Below are 17,283 nucleotides of genomic sequence, written 5' to 3' on the forward strand. Positions count from 1 at the left end.
AGCGCGCGTCGGCGCCTTCGGGCAGAGCCCGCCTGATGCGTTTTGCAGCCACTTCACGTGCTCGCACAGCCTCGGGCTGTGCCTGCCGGTACCCGCGCTTTCTCGCCGCTTCACAGTCCTTCACATTTTGAAGATCCGATTCGCGCCGCTGCCGTGCAGCTTGTCGAGCAGCTTCGGCCTCGCGGGCTCAAACGGCGGGGTCTTCGCGCCGCAGCCGTGCAGCTTGTCGAGCAGCTTCGGCCTCGCGGGCTCGAACGGCGGGGTCTTCTCGCCGCAGCCGTGCAGCTTGTCGAGCAGCTTCGGCCTCGCGGGCTCGAACGGCAGGGTCTTCTCGCCGCAGCCGTGCAGCTTGCCGAGCAGCTTCGGCCTCGCGGGCTCGAACGGCGGGGTCTTCTCGACGCAGCCGTGCAGCTTGTCGAGCAGCTTCGGCCTCGCGGGCTCGAACGGCACGGTCTTCTCGCCGCAGCCGTGCAGCTTGTCGAGCAGCTTCGGCCTCGCGGGCTCGAACGGCGGGGTCTTCTCGCCGCAGCCGTGCAGCTTGTCGAGCAGCTTCGGCTTCGCCGGCTCGAACGGCGGAATCTGCTTCGCGGCGTCGACGTGCAGCTTCGGCCTCGCGGGCTCTCACCTCAGGATCCTGTCTGCGAGCGCGCGCTGCCGCCGCCTTCCGTGCCCTCCGTTCCGCAGCCTTGTCTTCCATCTGGCGACTCCGAGCTAAAGAGAAAGCGTGCCAAGAGGGAGCCTCATGGCGCGGTACTTCTGAAGTGTTGTCTTCGGGTGTCGTTGAAAACACGAGACGTAGTAAAGAAGAAAGAACGCCACACAGGCGAACACGCAAACGAGAGTATCACTCGTCAACGTCTTCTTCTTCTACTGCATACCAGAACGCGCGGTTCTCACGAGCTAGAGGTGGCTACTACAACGCTACTAACTAGGGTGCCTTGATGCGCATTTTGTTGCGCGTTTTGTCCATCGAGGCACACTACTACAAACAAACGGAGGATGGACAGACCCACGGCATAAGGAGCTTCGCCCCTAAAAAAAGGAAAACTCGAAAAAATAATTGTCACAAGCGATAGCAGACGACGCTCGCGCTTTTGCGCGAAGAAAACTAAGAAGATCGACGCCGAGCTCGCGCGCGCTCCGGCAGCTTCGAAGAATAAAGAAAAGGGTCTGGCAGTCCCTTCCTGGTCTCCAATGTCTTCGGTCGTCTTTCTTACGCCGCCTCGGAACCCATATTATCCGACGGCCACAACGGCACGTCACAATAATGAATTTAGACGAAACGGGTGCTCAAGTTTGGATGGATGGATGGATGGATGCTATGAGCGTCCCATTTATAACGGGGCCGTGACAAGTGTGCCACCAGGCTCGGCAAAAAAAAAAAAAAAAAAAAAAACTTCACTCTTCTTTTTCCTAGTGTTGGCCTAGTTTCTTTACTTCAATTAAAACTATCTTACTCCAGAAAAAATACTTAAATTTTCAGCTCTGTTCTCTGCCCTTTAAAGCAGAATGTCTTTTTTTCCAATATTTATTTTTGTCCGTTCTCTCTAATTTTCTGCCACCAATACTCTAACCGTCTCTTACAAGCTTATTTCAATCGCGGATGTGTTCAGCTTTCCATTGTCTCTAAAACCCAAGGCTTCATGTAGGCTCGTGCCCAAACGTACACCTGGGTGCATGTCTCCACATTCAACCAGAACATACTCCGCCGTTTCCTTATCTTCCCCGCAGCACGTGCACTGTTCTTCTTTACTGAATCTCGCTTTATAACTACCCGTTCTAAGGCAACCTTAAATTATCGTAAAATGCCTCCCTCCTTATTTCATTTTTGCCCTTTCGGTAGTTACTCAAAACCGATTTTTTTTTTTGTCCATAGCTGCCGTCCAGTAAATCCTCTCCGCCTCTCTGACTTTTCGCTTAACGCTCTTTGTTGAAATACTGCTTACACTACCAGCCGTACATTAACTAGCGAGCCTCCTAGTTCTTTTTCTCCACTGTGTGTCCACGCTCTTCCTATACAAATAACGGAACACCTCCTCTGCCCATCTACTCTCCTTCATATTCCTTAGCCTTTCTGCAAACCTTATTTTTCTCTGAGCCTCCCTCGCCTCAAAATCTGCCCATCCCATATCACCATTTACAGCCTCATTTGTCGTCTTTCCGTGAGCACCCAACGCGAGGCGTCCCACAGTCCTTTGATTTATATCCATTTCCGATTGCACCTCTGCCCTCATTCACACCGCTGAGTTCCCAAAAGTAAGCCCCGGAATCATTACACCTTTCCGCAGACCTCGAAGCACGTCGTACCTATTTTATCCCCACAACGCTCTGTGCTTCATTATTGCAGCATTCCTTCCTTTTGATGCCGAGGCTTTTTCGTGTACCTCCATGTATCTATCACTCTCATTTACCCATACTCCAAGGTACTTGCATTCGCTTACCCACGGTATTTCTTGGCCTTGTATTTACACCGTCAGACCACAGCGATCATTGAATACCATCAATCCACATTTTGTTACACTAAATCCTAGTCTAAGAGCTTCACCTTCCCTTGCGGATATATCCGCCAGCTGCTGTATTTCCTCTCGACTGTCAGCAAATAAGACAATATCGTCAGCATAAAATAATCCTCGAAGCTTCTGCCCAATAATCACGCCGCCCTGTTTGTGTGACAGATTAAAACCAAAGTTGCTTCCTTCCAGCGCTTTTTCCATACCCGCCATGTACAGCATGAATAACAGCGGGGACAAAGGACATCCCTGTCTCAGCCCCTTGCTAATCTCAACGTTCTCTTTGCTACTCATTCCTTCCCATTATATGTAAACTGTATTTTCTCGGTATATCACCCTCAAAAGCTGTGTACAGTCGTCGCCTATGCCCATTCCTTTCAATATATCCCACAAAATTTCCTGATTAACGTTGTCGTACGCCCCAGTGATGTCTAGAAAATCCCTGTACAAGGGCCTATTTTCTATTTTAGATATTTCTGTACTCTGAGTGAGAACAAACAGGTTATCGTTTAACCGGCTGTCGACTCGAAATCCATTCTGGAGTTCTCCAAAAATATCGTTGTGTTCTGCCCACTTTTCTATTTTCATTTTTACTGCTTGCATCGCCAACCTGTATAGTACCGATGTAATGGTTAGTGGTCTATACGAGCGAATGTTATCCTTTTCTCCCTTGCCTTTATAGAATAAGTTGATTCTACTTTTTCGCCAACTATCCGGTATTTGCCTGTCCTTTAAGCATTTTTCTACAGCTTTCAGCAGTGCTTCTTTAGTGCTATTTCCTAGTTCGTTAATGAGTCTAACGGGAATCCCATCTAAACCTACGACAGTGCGCTTTGGAATTTTTCCTTCAGCCTTTTTCCAGTTGAAATTCTCCAGTACTAGCTCTTCCCCGGTTGCTCTCTTCGCCATATTTTTACTCACCGAGGAAATCCCCTGGACGCTCTTTTTAAACGAATCGGCTGTCACCTTTCGGATGTAAGCTAGCGCTTCGTACCGTTCCAATTGATTTCCTCCTTCATCTACAGTATGTTGTTGTGTTGTGACAGACTTCATACCTAGCGCCTTTATATGGCTCCAAAATATCCTAGGTGCGGCCTCCTTTTTTTCGTGAATCTCTGTCACCCAGCGTTCACTTTCTCCTTTAATTTTTGCCTCGACCAATTTCTGTACAATGGATTTTTTTCTAGATATATTTCCCATATTTTGTTGACTTCGTCCTGCGGTCGCTTGTCCTTTTTTGCCCTTCTATGATTCCGTGATGCTTCACGCCGCTTCTCGATCGCTTCCCGGATTTCCTTGTTCCAACAACTTTTTGGCTTCCTTTTTCCATTCCAGCAAATAGTTTTCTTCTGTCTCCCTACCTTTTTCTTCATTAGATCTAACAGCTCACTGTACTCCCAGTCCTTGCCTGGTATTTTGCCTACTTTTTCCTCGACTCTTGCGGCTATATTTATTATTTGTTTGTCATTTAAATACGAGGTGCCAGACTTTAATTCTATGCTCTCATTTCCAGTTTTATATCCCATTTGTGATGTTATTCGTTTATGATCACTACCCAAGCTTTTAATCCCTTCCTGGTCTATTCTCATTTCTCTCAGTTTGTGATAAATTCCTTCAGACATGAGACAATAATCAATACTTGACTGTTTGTTTCCGACTTCCCACGTGATCTGCCCCTCACACTTAGGCCCCACGTTAACTATCTCCAGACTATGTTGGTCGCAGAGATCTAGCAATAACTTACCATTGGTGTCTGAATATCCGTCAAGGTCATGTATGTGGGCATTCGTCCCCTAGAAGGATGATGTCGGCCCCATTACCAAATTCCTTAATATCCGCACTCATGCAATCCACTACCTCCTGATTCTTTTCTCTGCAGTTATTTCCCGTCCACAAGTAGGCAACCCCTAGCCACGTTTTCTTTCCACCTACTGTACCCAAAACCCAGAGGTGCTCTGAACGCGTCTGTTTCACTCTAACCCATTTGGCGCCGCGGTGAATTAGCATTCCTACACCCCCACCTTTCCTTTCTGATATGATCCTGTTGCACCCTTCCCAAACATTTTTTCAATATGTGGTGGCTCTTCCGAGTCTCCAAGGTGTGTTTCTGTAATCGCATAAACGCCTATCTGTTCGTTGTTTAACTGCTCCTCAATCTCTAACCATTTTGCCTTTTTTCTGCCACCCTGCATGTTTATGTAACTAATTGCAACACGCGCCTTATCCCTTTTTCTTTTACATTTTTTTCTGGTGTTTCGCAATACTACCTGTCAAAGAGTCCTGGTTGTTTTCCCTGTTACTAGCTACCCCGGACTCCGAAGTGCCCGCGTGCCCCTCAAAAAAGCTACTGCACGTCCTGCGAGTCGCCAGCCCACCTCATGACCAAGCCTCTTATCCAAGTGGATTCTGTCTCTTTGGAAACCACCCCACCTGTGCACCTCCCTGTTTATATCCACTACCTCGAAACCCTTCTCTCGACTAATTCGCCATATCTCTTTGTTTGCGGCAACAACCGCTCTTTGCAAGTTGATATTGCGCACTAGTACTTCCGGTATTGTGCATACTACAATTTGCACCTGGGGGGACACGGTGCGCATGTCATCGACCCCTTTCACCAAGGTCGTCGCTATTCCTCACATATCTTCATTCAACACGTCATTTAGCCCTCCCGCAATTACCACGAGGTTAGGTCTGTGAGCTTTAGCTGCGAGCTTTTCACTCGCTTGCCTCATGACTGTCCCCAGCGTATGTCCTGGGAATGTCCCTGTCGAGACTCTCTTATCTCCTTTCACTCTTGCTTTGATTGCCTCTGCGCATCGGACTAAATTTGAGTAACCGGCAATGATGACCTGCTCAGACGTTCTTTCTGTAACCTGCATCTGGCTGCTGTCTGGTTGACTAGCGTGAGTCACGGCTGCGGCTTTGTCCCCTCCCTCTCTCAAAACTACTTCTCGGAAGCTGGGCCCTGTGACCACTGAACCTGCCTTTGTCATGCCCGATGTTCCCTTCGCCTCTCCCCAACGGGGGCACCGTCACCTGTGTCTTCTTTGTTCCCTTTGACGACCTTCGATAGGCCCTCCTCGGCTGACCGGAGCCTTTCTTCCATGGCCTTCGTCCTCTCTCGCTCTGTCGCCAACGCGTTCTCCAGCTCTGAGATTCTCGTCATGAGCCCACTCTGGACAGCCATCATGTTTTTCATTTTCTCCTCGAATTCGCATTGTCTACACTTGGCGTCAGCTTCTTCTACCTTCTCGTCCGCACAAACTTCCATCTTTCAACCTACTTCGCACCCTGAACACTTTACGGTCTTTTTGACCATGGCTAGATCTGTTCACCGATGCCCACGTATTAGAAAACTGTGACAAATAATGACGGCGTATTAAATACACTGCCCTAAGTCAAAAGGAACCACAAAATCAGTGAACGCGCTACACTTCAAGGCATCTGTGCATGCACGTGCTCAGTCTACGCGCGGACCTCAGCCACGTCGTGGCGGAAAAAAAAACTGCAGTAGAAAGCAATACACAAAATACAGTACAAAGTAATAAACCCAATCAGGCTTTACGCTGACGCCTTATAGATATAGAAAGCTACAGACAGAGGCAAGCTCAAATCATGCAAATACATTTATCTGTCGCTGTCGTTCCGGAGCTCTCGAAAAACACGTCCATCCTGCCTGACAGCGGGCTACAGTTTAGATAGATAGATAGATAATGTGACCAAGTACCCTTTGCAACGGGTGGACTCAATGAAGTGTCCTAGCCACATATAAAAAAAAAACCACGAATGAAAAGAAAACATGAGTTAAAAAGCACACAGACACGTCAGAATTCAGAGGTCACACACTTCCAGCGCCGTGAGTGTCCGCCGTGAGTGTCCGCCTTGTGTCCCTCCACCACACTTCCAGGCGAGCTTTCGTGGCGCGCACACTTTTGCCACAGCGGTTGCATCGAGAAATCCGAGGGCTTGCGGCAGGGTGGTGCCCTCTGCCGTAGGGGGAGTGAACTTCGAACAGCGTAGGAGCAAGTGCTCGATAGTCTCCCGCTCGCCACCGCAGGACCTGCACACCGCCGCGCGCGTCTCGGGGGCGCAATCAAAACGGCTTCGACAGTCGAGAGTGCGCAGCGCGCCCGCCCGAGCCTCGAAGAGGAGGGCACCACCACAGCTGTTGTCGTACAGCGCTGGCTCCGTTGCAATATCTTTCTTGCTTTCCCGGTAGAGGTTGAGGGTAGTCTTGGGGAGCATCCCATGAAACACATAACCTCTATAAAATGTCTTTAAAACGTTTAAAACCTCTATAAACCTCTATAAAACGTTTTATAGAGGCTTCGTGTTTCGTGGGATGGCTGAACGCCACATTTCTCCCTCTGCCTCGCGAACCCGGTCACGAATGCCTTTAGCAGTCTCTCGCTCAGGTCAAGATTCGACATAGTCGAGGAGGCCGTATTTCCGGCTCAAGAACATCACTCTGGACTTCCATTGAGTGCGGATGCCCTTGATGTAAATGTAACGAAAGAGCCTGCGTGCCCACCTGTTGTCATATGGTCCGTAGCCGACATTCAAACGAGATTATGCTGCTGGCCTCTCGAGCCTCGAACGAAGACCACCCGACATCCCCCTGGATAGCCTCCACGGCGACACGGCCATGGCATCCCAAGTCTATGCGGCCCACCTCTCGTTGCCCACGTTCCAGCCAATCCCGTGTTGGGGCTGACAGACATATGGCCCAGTTAGCGTAGGTAAGTCCAGGCACATGCACGGCTTTCCACAGGTCGCGCACCATGTGGTATCGGCTGCAGCCCCACAGGCATTTTCGACGCAGTATGCGGTTGGCTCGCTGTGCCACTTGTCTCAAGTGGGTTTCATGCCCCGCTATGAGCTATGGATGGATGCTATGAGCGTCCCCTTTACAACGGGGCGGTGACATGTCTGCCACCAGGCTAGAAGAAAAAAAAAAACTTTCATGTTGGCCTAATACCTTATCTACATTGATTAAATCTATGTCATTGTACCAAAAAACATATAAATTCACGGTCCATCTTTCTGCCTCTTAAGGCAGAATGACCTTATTTTTCCCCATTATTTATTTTTGTACTTTATCTATACTTTTCTGCCACCAATACTCTAACCGCCTCTTACTTATTTCTATCGCGGACGTGTTCAGCTTTCCATTGTTGTCCCTAAAACCCAAGGCTTCATGTAGACTCGTGCCCACACGTATACGTGGGCGAATATCGCCACTTTCAATCAGTACATGTTCCATTGTTTCCTTAGTTCCCCCGCAGCATGTACATTGTTTTTCTTCGTTACTGAATCTCGCTTTATAACTACGCGTTCTAAGGCGGCCCGACCTTGCTTCAAACAGTAAAGCGCTTCCCCTTGAATTCTCATAAAACCTTTCCCTCCTTATTTCGTTTTTTCCCTTTCGGTAGCTACTCAGAGCCGGCTTCTTTTCCATCGCTGCCATCCAATAAGTCCTCACCGCCTCTCTGACCTTCCGCTTAATGCGCCCGCACTGCTAGCCGTATATTTACTGGTGAGCCTCCTAGTTCTTTTTCTCCACTGCGTGTCAACGCTTTTTCTATACAAATACCTGAAAACCTTCTCTGCCCATCTACTCTTCTTCATTTTCCTCAGCCTCTCTTCGAATCTCATTTTGCTCTGAGCTTCCCTCACTTCAAAGCCTGTCCATCCCATATCACCCTTTACAGCCTCATTTGTCGTCTTCCCGTGAGCGCCCAACGGGAGGCGGCCCACCGTCCTTTGATTTACATCCATTCCTGATTGTACCTCTGACTTCATGCACACCACTGAGTTCCCAAATGTAAGCCCTGGGACCATCACACCCTTCCACAGCCCTCGAAGCACCTCGTACCTATTGTATCCCCATAAAGCACTCTGCTTCATAATTGCAGCATTCCTCTTTCCCTTTGCTACCGATGCTTTCTCTTGTACCGCCATATATCTATCCCCCTCCTTTACCCATACTCCGAGGTACTTGTACTCGCTTACCCTCGGTATTTTTTGGCCCTGTATTAAGACCGCATGGTCTTCGTGATCATTGAATACCATCAATCCACATTTTGTTGCACAAGATCCTACTCCTAGAGCCTCACATTCCCTTCCGCATATATCTGCCAGTCGCTGTATATCATCTTGACTGTCCGCAAATAAGACAATATCATCAGCATAAAATAGACCTGGAAGCTTCTGCTCAACCATCGTGCCGACCTGTTTGTGCGACAAATTAAATCCAATTTTGCTACCTCCTAGCGCTTTTTCCATCCTCACCATGTACAGCATGAATAACAGCGGGGACAAAGGACATCCCTGTCTCAGCCCCTTGCTAATTTCAACGCTGTCCTTGCTACTTATTCCTTCCCATTCTATACAAACTGTATTTTCTCGGTATATTTCCCTCAAAAGCTATATACAGTCGTCACCTATGCCCACTTCTTTCAATATATCCCACAAAATTTCCTGATTAACGTTGTTATACGCCCCGGTGATATCTAGATAAGCTACGTATAAGGGCCTGTTTTCTATTTTCGATATTTCTATACACTGGGTAAGAACAAACAGATTATCGTCTAACCGCCTGTCGATTCGAAATCCATTCTGAAGTTCTCCCAAAATATCATTTTGTTCTACCCACGCTTCTATTTTTAATTTTACTGCCTGCATCGCCAACCTGTATAGCACCGATGTAATGGTTAGCGGTCTATACAGGCGAATGTTATCCTTTTCTCCCCTGCCTTTATAGATTAAGTTCATTCTACTTTTTCGCCAACTGTCTGGTATTTTCCTCTCATGTAAGCACTTTTCTACGGCTTTCAGCAGTGCTTCTTTAGTGTTATGTCCGAGTTCGTTAATGAGGCTGACGGGAACCCCATCTAAGCCCGGAGTAGAGCGCTCAGGAATTTTTAGGGGCGAAGCTCCTTAAAGCGGCACCCGTTCGTCCCTCGTAGTTGTCGTAGTCGTAGTGCGTAACCAGTCGTAACGCTAGTACCAGATCTTGACCTCCAAGGTGGTGCCGGTGGGAGATTTTTCCTGTGCGTTGTTGAACAATAAAAAATTCGCAGCGTGCGCGTTAACTAAAAGCCGAATTCTTCTGTCTCTCATTCCCCATTAGCAGCCATTGGCATGTTCCAGTAGGAAACGTTAGTAGAAGTAGAAGTGTAAGTGTTAGCTAAAAGCCGACTTCTGTCTCTCATTCCCATTAGCAGCCATTGTTTACCTCCAAGGTAGTGCCTGGTGAGATTTCTCCTGTGCGTGATTAAACAATAAAAATTTTGTTCAAAACGCCGTTGATTGATGAAATAAACCAACGAAAGACGCCAGATGTTTTCTAAAAGCAAAACGAAAGAACGCCAGATGTTTCTAAAGCTGCTCAACGAAAGACGCCAGATGTTTTCTAAAGCAATGGTTTTCTAAACAATGAAAATTCACAGCGTACATGTAAAATTAAAGTGAGCTGCAAGTCGTCATAACTCATCGAACCTTTAGTATAAACGCGCCCGATCTCACGTCGGTGATGATGTACTTTGCAGAATTCATGGAAGATTCACTGTTTACCGACGAACCTCCGCAGCTTCGCCCACTCATCATCATTCACTCCGTGGATATGCTGTGATTTTTTTTCTTCGGCCTTCTTGCAATTGAAATTCTCTAGTACTACGTCTTCGTCGGTTGCGCTCCTTTGCGTACTTTTACTCACCGGGGGAATCCCCTGGGCGACCTTTTTAAACGAATCGGCTGTTATCTTTCGGATGTAACCTAGCGCTTCATGCCCTTCCAATTGATTTCCTCCTTCATCTACCATATGTTGTTGCACTGTGACAGACTTCCTACCCAGCGCTTTTAGGTGGCTCCAAAATATCCTAGGCGCGGCCTTCTTCTTTTCACGAATCTCTGTCATCCAGCGTTCACTTTCACCTTTAATTTTTGCCTCGACTAATTTCTGCACAATGGATTTTTGCTCTAAATATATTTCCCATATTTGGTTGTCTTCGTCCTGTGGCCGCTTCTCCTTTTTTGCCTGTCTGTGCTCCCGTGATGCCTCACGTCGCTTCTTGATCACCTCCCGGATTTCCTTGTTCCACCAACTTTTTGGCTTTCTCTTTCCTTTCCAACAAATAGTTTTCTTCTCTTTTTCCATTTCTTTCGTGATTACACGTAGCAGCTCACTATACTTCCAATTTTTGCCTGGTAGTTCGTCTACTTTTTCCTCGACTCTTGCGGCTATATTTGTTATTTGTTTGTCATTTAGATACAAGCTGCCAAACTTTGATTCTATGTTCTTCTTTTCAGTTTTATATCCCATTTGTAATATTATGCGTTTATGATCACTACCCAAGCTGTTAATGCCTTCCTCGTCTATTCTCATCTCTCTAAGTTTGTCATATATTCCTTCTGTCATGAGACAATAATCACTGCTCGATTGCCTGTTTCCGACTTCCCACGTGATCTGCCCCTCACACTTAGGCCCGACGTTAACTATCTCAAGACTATGTTGCTCGCAGAGATCTAGCAATAACTTGCCATTGGTGTCTGAATATCCGTCAAGGTCATGAATGTGAGCGTTCATGTCCCTAGAAGGATTATTTCAGCATCATGACCAAATTCTTTAATATCGGTGCTTATGCATTTCACTACCTCCAGATTCTTTTCTCTGCAGTTATTCCCCGTCCACAAGTAAACACAAGTATGCGGCGCGATGACAGCGCCGCACTGCGGCTCTGGAGAGAAGCTCTGGCGCAACTGGGGGCAAGCGCAGCCGACTCAACATCGGGAACACGTGTGAGCTCGCGTTGCTCAGTCGGTGCGGAGAACTGGGGCGCCGTGCCGACAACTTGGTACGCTGTACCGAGAGGTTTGCTGTACGAAGCTGCATTTCCACGTTGGCAGAAGCCAACCCGCGGAAGCGGAAGCGAGGTCCGAAATATTGCTGTGTCGTGGACTGCCACAACATTGCAGACAACACCAAGGCACGCGATTCACGTGTGAAACTGTCTCGGTTGCCGGGCATGTCGCACGAGAAATAAAGGCGACAAGCGTGGATCACCGCAGTAAGCAAAATCAAGTATGTCCTAGCTGACAGCGCCGTCTCACCTTCTGTTTTCGCTGTCTGAGTTCATCGCTTTCGTTCGTTTCCACTACCTGAATTAGTACGTAACGCGGCGCATGCACGCAGCGACTACATTTCCTTGTTTACTTGTTGTCTTCTCGCATTGTGAAAATCCAGCTGCGGTTGTAGGCGAAACAATTTTGTGTTTTGATTCGCCGTGTTCGTGAGACCTACCCGTCGTTGTTGAACGTTCACACTCGCGTTATACCGTTAGCGTTGCGCGGTTGGTTGAATTCAACTGAACTTGGCACATTAATTGTCAGAAGTTCGTCGCCTGCAATTTACGCGTCGGGAAGGCTGCTTTGTCACGCCAGAACGGACGTCTGTGCACTTTCAGCAAACTTTGACATCGTTCTGCAGGTTTGCTTCGTTTTTGTCACTTTATTCGGGTGATATATATTTAAGCCGCTAAATATAACTGGCACTTAATACATGCTTTGCAATTGCAACCTTGAAGTAACCACCTTCTGACTTTGTGCGATTTTCTAGGCGCGTTCGCGCAGCAGGTTTTATGCGCCTGTCAAGTCGATATCCTCATAAAAAGAGAGTGCAAGCATGAAGCGAGAGCCGAAAAAACGAGGCGAGCAGTTCATCTTGCTTCACAGTGGTTAAAGCTGCGATTGTAAACTGCGGTTGTATTGTCGCGTTACAAATCATGTTTGAAATATATGTAGAATCATATTAAAAAGAACATTCCTTGTGTATACCTGCCGTTAAGGAAAGAGGATTTGCCGTGCTTTCGCATGGTCCATTTAATCGAAAAGCTGAGGAAGCGGCGACGCAGTATTTTGAGCATGCGAGTACTTCTCTGAAGTAGGTGAATATCGAGTGCCTTTGAATAATTATGCTGTCCGAATTTGTTAAAAGTTGAGGGGATGATGGAAGCTTGAAGTGTTCAAAAATTCGTTGAACGCGGGGGCCAACGTTCCCACAAGCGGTTTTTTCTTGAACGCAGCAAGGCAGTTGCTGCCTTGAATAAGACAAGGCCGCTTGTCGAAACGTCGCCTCCAGTGACATCCCACGTTTGTTATACACAATATTAATGAGCACTAACACACAGTAGTGCCAAGGAAAGTATAGGGGATGTTATTAGTTATTAACATCCCCTATATGGTATAGGGGATGCTATTATTAACATCCCCTGTACTTTCCTTGGTATTATTTTCTGTTAGTGCTCATTAATATTGTGTATCACAAAGAAAAACGAGCCCTTAAAATTAACACTTCTTTCCTTCATCCCACGTTTGAGGGATTTTTCATCGCTGTCCGAATTTGACACATTTACACACAGTGCCACATCATTCACACCGACAGGGATATGTGATTTTAACTGAGTGGTGACTAGTAAAATATCTCTTAAGTAGCGTTACCCACTTCACCCTTGAGTTAGAAGAGCCCGTTAGAATTGGGGTGGTGCGCCATCTTTTTGCATAACCATCCAAGGCCAGATACAACTATTTAACTTTTGTTGCGTGGTCCTAATTTTTAAGCCAGGCTACATGTTCGTAGAAAACTAGCAACTCTGAGATAGACTACTCCGGCGTAGCTCTAATGACATGGTGGTCAGTGAAAAGTTCAGCCTTGGGAGCGTACATGTCATGGTAAGAGAGTAGGTGGTTCGCTCATAGTTTAGCCGTCCGAAGAAGGTAGATATACTGGTTTAGATGGGCATAATTCTAGAGCAGGAATTTCAATACCGAGCAACTTCCACCACTTTGTAGTGAAGACTCGAAAAAGTTTAGACGTTTCGAAGTACAAGGAAGACGAAATGTTCGTTAGGAACTCCGCAGAAGCAAGTGATAGTCGTCGCCAAGATTCTGGAGATGATTCATGGAAGGCTTTACTTGAAATTAGGAATTACACTGGGTGTGACATCATCTTGCTAGGCTTTGTGTTGCATAGAAAACCCAGCAAGATGACCTCAAAGCGCGTTTCGGTTTGGCCAACTGGCCTCGTCTTCCGTGGGGAGGTGAGCCCTGGGTGTCGGCTTCTTCGCTCCCCAGAAAGAGGCTCGAGCCGCTGCTTAAATTCGTTCTTCCGCAATCAGGGGGTACGCCAAACTCCGAGAGAACCACAGTTTCAGCGAAATAGGCAACAGTCTTACCGTACCAATCAGGCAAGCCGAACGCAACCTCTCCAAACAAGAGTTTGCGAGGTGCCTTGAATCTTGCTTCAGAACAAAACTACCGTAGCTTCTGAAAAGGGCGCATTCCCGTAAGCGACTGCGACGCATACATACGTTTCTATTTCTCGTTATTCGGCTGCCCCGTACCCCGCTGTGGTGTGCCCACTCGTTTGGGCATGGGCTCAAAGGGGTCGACGGAATGTATCTGTATTTTGTCGGCTCGGGTTCTTCCGAGCTCGAAGGGTGTCGCCATGGGTCGCTGACGAAGAAAACCCTACTGCGTAGCATTTGCTACGCGAAACCTGACACAAAATGTTTTCGTAATAACTTGTGACGCACGGGATAGCTCAGATGAGCGTCTCGCAACATGTGTGGGTATAGTGTTGAGAACATTCAGAAAGCTATATATTGGATGTAGCCTCGTTTGGAATTCATTTGTAGGTGATCGGTTTTTTGAAAGTAAATGGGCGACGGCCACAGGTTATAGAAGGGCTTGGTCATGAAAAAACGTTAGAAGTTAGTTACTACATACGAGATTCTTAAAGGAACACAAAAGAGCAAAACGATTTTTCTCGCATTAGTAAAGTATCTTCCACGATACCAAAAACACCACGCTTGCTGCGAGAAGACGCTTAGTAAGCGAGAAAACGCGCAAAAAGAAAATACAGGTGGCGACGCCACCTTGGAATTCCCGCACCATTTGCCGTGACGTCACATATTTTTGACGGCGCCTGCTTGGGCCTACGTAGTTCCTAATCGGTTAAATCGAAGTACATTGTCCTCTGAGGCGGCCAGAGACTTGACATAACGAGTTTGTAGAAATTTCGTCGAGCCAGTGGCGCCGAAATACGTTAAATGCTCTTTGAAACCTTTTACTTCACGAATGACAAAGTTCGGCGCGAAATTTAAAAATGAAACTTTGAACTTGGTTTTCTCCTCTGATAATAAAGATTGTGGTGAAATAAACTACACAAGAGTTCTCCGAGCACACTTTATCAATCTAAACCAATTCATTGTTTCTCTTTAGTGTCCCTTTAAAAAATTCACCGACGCATTGCCAACATTTTAATTTATTGCATTAGCACTTTTTCACTTGTGATGATGGAATGTCAATATTTAATAGGCCATACTTTGGTCCCATAATCAATCTGCAACACATGATACGGGCGATGCGAAATGCTGATATATTGGCGAAGGCATGTGAGCGCTATATATGACATGATGCAAACAAACTATCGCATCCAAGTAAAGTGCGTTGCGGGGCTAGTTGCTTTGACATTAGAACGGTAAGGAACTGCGCGACTGACGGAACACAAGAAGAAGTAGTACACAGGACTGCGCTTGTCCTGTGTTCTACTTCTCCTTGTGTTCCGTCAGTCGCTCAGTTCCTTACCGTTCTAATACCGCATCCACCTGCATCTGTGTCCTCGTCAACCCCACCGACGAAAGCACTCTAACGACCATCATGCACCGCACGCATGTGCCTCGCCAGCTCCTCTTTTTTCTCGAAGCACTTATGGCATATTTCGCATGTGTAAGGCCGTGCGTCGTGGGCGCACATACAGTGCAGCCACAGTTTATCTTTTGACACAAAACGGAGGCCGCAGGTTAAGCATCGCTGCAGTGATGGAGTCTGATTCCAAGCGCTTACGGCTTCAACATTCTGCATATCTCCAAGAGTATGCGGAAACTTTCTGTGTGCAATGTCTGCAGCAATGCTCTGGGATTGCCAGAAGCTCGCGAAAGTGCTGTGTCTTTGAGCACCTTTTCCTCGAGTAAGTAGCTCCCAGGTTCTCACACACCCCGTTTTCTGCACGTAGCGCAACCGCCTTTTTCGGTGATGGTTCACGAATTTCACAACCATTTCACCCGTTTTCTTAACACTCGTTGCAAAAGCTGAGCGGTGCTGTACTGTAGAGTGACACTGGACATCAAGTCTGGGAAAAGAAGGCAGCGATTGTTTCTTAGGGATGTCGTCGTGCGTGAGAACGCCACTGACATCGACAAAACCACTTGATTGCCACTTGTCATGCGTGGTCATGTGGAAACTCAGTCCGTTCAGGATTGCAAACTGTCGACCACACACAACGCAGAGATGCCCCATTTTCGGGCATTCAACGGCAAGATGAGGTGCCATACCTTGGGTAAATGCCTCTGGGCACATCTGGCAGAGGAAAGTGTCCGTGCAGAGCAGTTCGGTGTTAGCACTCGGAGGTGATGATTGAGGTGGAGAAATTTCCCGAGAAAAAATCATGGTTCACCCTTCAAGGACTTCGTGTACTGACTGCCCACTGTTGGTAGCTCGATCGGCCTCTGATGTAAAGATTATAATGGTTGGTGACACCAACTCTACTTTTATGCATGCACAATGGCGAAGCTGCGCCATGGATGTTTCTATTACGAAAGGTTGTACATTCTGGTCGAGGTAAATCCTTGCGTTGTAGTAGATGTACGTGGATGAGCTCAGACCAGTGCAGTGACGTTCCTATGTCTTACTAGCACTGATAACAACGTGTGCGCCAATTCGTAGCCCAATTTCATCAGTGCCCTTTGTCGAGTGGAACGTCAGTAATCTTCTTAAAATACCGACTGTGAGCTCCGGCGCAAACCACAAAAAAGGGCGCACTATCTGCCACTATTGTAGCAGTTTGAGAATAGGAAATACGCTTATTCCGGAGGCACGGTGCGGCGTGGTTGGTGCGAGTTGAAGTGAAAAAACAGCTTCAGTAAGAGGGGCCAGGTTCTTGAGATATGATAACCCACACCAACGAGCCCGAGCGCCAGGCCGGGGTCTCCTCGTTAAAACAGATTGGAAAGCGTTGTCGTGCCTAAATGCTTCTCCTCCCTCAATGTATGATTCATATAAGTGGTTAATAAGGTGAGGAAAAAGCGCTATTCTCTGCCGCCCATGTGGTGTCACGGCTCAGCACCTTTGGGGGTGAGTACACAGGGGTGTAAAAAAGATGCGCAAAAAGGTACAGAGGGATAACATATAAATAAACATGTAGTCGGAAGGAAAGGTCTAGCGCCGCATCGTCATGTCGTTGGCGCGGGCGCAGCCAGGGTCCACGTTTCCGGCTAGAGGGAGATAAGACCAGCCGCGACTGCAAGCTCGAGGAAGGCCTTGAGGCTCAGGACTGGCGGCGGCTGTGGGGAGAGCACCTCCTTGGACGTAGTCGTTAGGTCTTTCCTGCAAGTATATTTGCCAATAGAAAACTGAATGACAGAATGTGTCAAATCATTCACGGAATGCATCAACTCTACAAGTTCAAACGAGGCTGCACGACCACCGCGGATAATTTTCACGCCTGGTAGCAAGGGCTAAAGTGAGAGACATAATCGCTAGATCGTATTTTGCTCTGAAGCCCGTTGTGCCCGCTTCCATGCATGTATAGGGTTATATCATGAAGCGGAGACAAGGCGCTTCCAACTGTACATGTACACATTCTAATAATACTCTTTTAAAGATAGTAGCAGCTTAGATGAAAAAGTTGTCCTTCGCATCTCAATGAGACTCGAGC

The sequence above is a fragment of the Rhipicephalus sanguineus genome, chromosome 9, assembly GCF_013339695.2.
Source record: "Rhipicephalus sanguineus isolate Rsan-2018 chromosome 9, BIME_Rsan_1.4, whole genome shotgun sequence".
NCBI lineage: Eukaryota > Metazoa > Arthropoda > Arachnida > Ixodida > Ixodidae > Rhipicephalus > Rhipicephalus sanguineus.